The sequence below is a fragment of the Chlamydotis macqueenii genome, chromosome 4 (assembly GCF_036417535.1).
Source record: "Chlamydotis macqueenii isolate bChlMac1 chromosome 4, bChlMac1.mat, whole genome shotgun sequence".
In the NCBI taxonomy this organism is placed as follows: Eukaryota; Metazoa; Chordata; class Aves; order Otidiformes; family Otididae; genus Chlamydotis; species Chlamydotis macqueenii.
The window spans coordinates 15352491-15357719 of record NC_141559.1 but is presented as its reverse complement, the minus strand read 5'-3'; positions in this window follow the sequence as shown (position 1 = coordinate 15357719).

Here is a 5229-nt window from a genome sequence, read left to right as displayed (position 1 = left end):
CTAGGCTATAAAGATCTTTTTGTTAAACAGCAACATATTTAACAAAAAAAAACCCCAAGAAAATCAGAGCTGAAGTCAGAGCTCTCAGCTCTTAAGCCACATTTCAAAATCACATCAATGATATTTCACCTTTTCTATGCTATTGTTCAACTGAAGGAAAAGTAAGCAGGCATTGAAATCCTCACTTTAGCTGGTGTTCTGGAAAAACAGCATTTCATGAGTTAGTCTCATGATCTGTCCATCTAATTGTGGAAAGCATAAAAATTCTGATGTCATCTCCTTAGAGTGAATCCATTCTTATAACTAAGCCTATGACAAGAATAAAAATGGCATCAACAATCTGTTCTAATGACACTGTTTGTATCACTTCCAATTACAAAAGTAATTGTTCTCTAATGACATTAGTGCCCTGCCATTATAGCTGTCACTGCTTCTCCAGCGTTGCTGCTCTGAGAGCGAAGACTCTGGGTAGGTTCTTGTTAGGAATATTGATATGCTTCATGAAAAAAAATCTTTTCCAGATAGTCTCACATGAGGCATTCACACTCCAGCCGTACCCAGCGAAGGTTTAATGTTATTAGTAGAGCACTCTCTCTCTAGCAGAAAGTGAGGTTTGTCACTAGGATAGCTGTGCAATCACTATTTTTTTAGCTGTAACTTATCTTCACTTTAACTACATAGGCATATGGAACAAGAACGGCGAAAATAGTCTTGCCTGTTTTACATTAAGTCAGTATGTCTCAGTAGGCATGAAAATATGCTCAAGTGACAAAGGGATTGATCCTCAACGTCAGCATCTCTGACAGAATTCAATTCTTAAATGTTCAAAGCAAGCCCTAAACACTCAATCACAGCACAGAGCAGGAAAGCATCCAAGAAGGCAAAGACACCTGTGCAATTCCCAATAGGCATTTTTCTAACCGGTCATTGACAATCTCCAATGACCAATTCTCCAAAACCTATCCAGATAGCTTGTTACAGTATTTTACTTTCTTTAGTGATAGGAATTTCTCCGCCGTGCCCCTAGTACTGAACTAAATTTTATTCTCTGCAAATTAAGCCTGCTATTTCTTGTCCTATTCCCCATGAAATAGAGAAAAGTGATTGAACTCTTCCTCCTCAGAGTAGCTGTCTAAGCACCTTTCAAGAACTTCAGGCTTGTTGCAAAAATGTGAGTACAAGCCAAACAGGTTAACTAGAACCACTAAGGATGCTCCTTCCTATCTAGTCCCTCTAGTCACCCAGTTGTTTATTCTAGTTGCAGAGTCGGATATCACATTTGTCCCTATTAAATAGCTATCTATTTTTTCAGCTACAAAGCTACCTATCTTGGTACCTCAAGGGCTTCAGGAGTCAATGCAAGTAGAAGGAAAGTTGGCCTTCTTAGTTTCTCACTTTTCGGGTCTTTGCTACAATTAATTATAAAAAACAAACAAACAACCCCCCCCCCCCCCCCAAAAAAAAACCAAAAAAGCAAACACAAAATTCTCCCTTCTCCTCCTCCCCAAATTTCTACTTACTTTTAACATCAGAAATTGTCCGTATTTTTGTCCTAGAAATCTGTGTAGCATATGTTTTATCATCTTCAGATTACTGAAGCTAGAGAAACCTGCAGAAGTTCACTAGTCAAAGCCCTTGTTCTACAGGATAGGGACATTCCAGTAGTATATGTAAAATTACTAGATAACTGCACATTTGAAAACCAGTTAACTCTGGTTTGGTTTTGTTAACATCGTATCAAATGTCAAGACAGGTGGTAGAAAGAGCTCCTTTATCTCCTTTTATAGCTTAACTATAAAATACAAAATCCTCCATCAGTTAAGAACAAAGACAGAGGCCACTGACCAGAACTTCAAAGACTTCCAACTAAACAAGTACAACTCTGATCTTTAGCAAGCAGAGGAGAACTGTATCGGGGGCAGGGTCAAACCTCATTTATATGTCAAAAATCCATTCCTCGGACCTTTTCACTCAATTTTAAATCATATTTATTTACCATTATATTTTAGAACAAAACTTTTCATAAATACTGGTAGGAATACAGTGAGCACAGTAAGCTTTGATAGGCAGTTTTCTCACTTCATTCACCCACCATGCACTCAAACACTCTTGGATTACTTAACGACAGACTGCAGTGTCTCAGAAGCTCAGGGCAGCATGAATTTTAGAGAAGGTTATTTCGGAAAAGCTTATGGTTGGCCTTTCTGGAAGAAGACTACAAGTACAGACCTAATGCTAGTTATCTAACCACATACTTTCTTAATTCTTACATTGTAAATGACAAGGACAACATTTTAAAGTATGACCTGTAAAAGAAAACTCTTTGTTCCGTGTGACAGTATGTGTATTTTTTTCCACTGAAATAAGAGCAAAAGGAGAAAAAAAAAAAAAAAAAAAAAAATCTTTTGCCTCCCTTCTTCACTTACATGCAACTGTTGAAGGATCCCTTGCCCCCCCCTTTTTTTTTTTGCTTTGTTTTTTTTTTTTTTGAACAGTGACTCTCAGATGCTTTTTGAATAAATATCACAACACTCACTTAAGAAAGAACAGTAAATACTTACCAAAAAAAGCCCTACCCAAATCCTTTTATTTTAAGACTTCTAAATTTTAAAAGATATCAGAGAAACACAGTCAAAAAAGAAAAGGCAAGAACAACAACAAAATATTTATCCAAGGGAACTATCTTTGCTGATGAGCTTACTCTTTTCTGAATACTAATCTGGACATTCCCCATGATCAATTTCCAGGGGATACAACATTTAAGACTGTGGCTCAATTATGCGTGTAAGAGTCCTGGAATTAGGCCAACTTCTTCCTTTTCTCATTGCTCATCCTCACAAGAGCCTTATGAAAGCCATGATAAGATGATGAATGCATCAGGATTCCCAGGAAAATATGATGGAACTCCACTGTATTTCTAGTGGGGTGACAATCACTAAAGGCAAGTGCAAGAGACAACATTTTGCATAAAATAAATACATGCATACATAACTATAAAACCAAACCACTTGGCTAGGCACTCATCCTACCAAAAAGGCTTGGAAACCACAGACTGGAAGTGCTGTTGTAAAATGCAATTCTGAAATGTATGGAGACAAGTGTTGCAAGACAGAAATGAAGACATTATTTCACTTTACTGAGCTCTCCACTCAATAACTCTGAAGTACTGATGGGGCCTCAAGTAGGCTACAGTGCTCAGTTTCAGGCACCTTACTACAAGAGATGCAAGCAAACCTGGAAAACAAAAGATTTTTTTTTTTAAATTAGGTTTTTGACAAGAGGAGAAGTGGAAAAGTGGGGAAAGGAGTGGGAACATACCTTCCTTCAAGGCATAAGGTGTTATGAAAATGACAGTGAATGGTTTGCTGCATCACCATCAAAAGCAGACCTTTTGCCTATGAGTTTCATTTGTAGAAATGCAAATTTAAGCCAACTCATAGAAGAAACATTCTGACTACAAAGGTGATTACGAATTGGAACAGAGTACATAGGGAAACTGCAAAATACCTTCCACTTGAGTTTTACCTAATCCCTGTACATAGTCCTTCTGTCCATACAGAAGGACATACATACATACATAGCACCTGAAAGCATGGATGATGCAGCCAGCCCATCACCTGACTGACACATACTGCACTTCTGCATATACATAGTACGTACAAGGCTCAAATACACTTCAGATGCAGCCTTCCTAAAAGAATTTCTCTCAAATATTTAAGCACTCAAAGTGTTTTGGGTTTTTTTGTTTGTTTGGGTTTTTTTTTTTTTTTTTTTGTGAGTTGGGGTTTTTTTTTTTTTGTTTTGTTTGTTTGTTTGGTTTGGGTTGGGTTTTTTGTTTGTTTGGTTGGTTGATTTTTTTTGTTTGGGTTTGTTGGGGTTTTTTTTTTGGTTTTTGGGGTTTTTTTTTTTGTTTGTTTGTTTTTGTTTGTTTTTTTTTTTTTTTTGTACTTTCCCTCCCTTCATAGCCCTCAGGCTTTCAGACCTCTCTTTTTAGAGACCAAAATTCATACTTCCTCTGAAGAACACAGCATCTGTTGCACTGTGAGATCTCCTCCTGCTGCTGGGTCAGCTTTAGCCAGAGGGAAACCACATGGAGCAAGTCCCTCCAGATTTTTCCCCTTCCTCCTGTAAGACCTACAGAAGCAGATTTCGTTTGGGGGAGGTGGCAGGGAAGGAAGTGAAGTACATGCCTGTACTCCCCCTCTCCAAATATAGGAACTATCTCACCTCTGTTCAACCAGCCTTCCAGGAAAAACAAACAAAACAAAACAACAAAAAACAAACACAAAACCACCCCAAAACCCACAAGAGATCATCACTTAAGCACATTCGATAAGACAAAATAAAGTGATGCACCCAAGCTCGGTCCTGTCATTAACACTGTGTATTTCCAAATTGTTGTACCACGTGAATATTAGTTCAAACCTAGCCTGGTTTGATTCTACACACTACACATTTCATTTTATCAGTTTCTCAACTTTACTTTCTTAACACTTAATTGTTACCACTTTGAGAGGTGCCACAGTGCATCTAAAAAGTATAAGCACCTATGGAGCAAAAGAACTCCAGAAGACCTGGGCCCCGTACAACTGCTGTGCCAGTTAGCAGCTACTGGGTACTGTAAAAATGGGACTGAGCTCCATTTTTCAGGTACCCTACTATTTTGATAGTCAGAGAAAAAACATACATAGCTCACAAAAAATGCTGCTAGAGAAGAGCAACAAGCAGAGTCAGACTCATTTGTTGTCTGTTATCCTCAGAGCTGCACTCCTTTGAAAAGTGACAGGGTGCAACTGCCATACACAATAAATCCATATTGAGCAAAGGAAATCACTATTTTCTATTCTCCCCTATGCCTTAAAAAAAATAGTCTTATGGGATTTGCCTTCTCTAAAAAAGGGAATTTTAAATTTAATTAGAATCACAGAATTTGTAACTTAGCAGTGAAAGAGCAATGCCAGGTTAACCATGTCAGACTTGCAGTCTGAAAGCTACACTGCCAACAATCCACAAACAATAAACAGGATACTTTACAAAAATTAACATAGGTTGTTTTTCCAGGTATACACCAAACATGTTCTCATGGTACCACATTAACTTGTACTGTACTTTCTTTCATTAGCCAACCCCTTCACTATGCTCTAAAAAAAAAAAAAAAAAAAAAAAAAAAAAAAAAATCTGTAAGAGCTCAGAGGACGAAAGGTTTTGGAAAGAGGGAGGAAACTACAA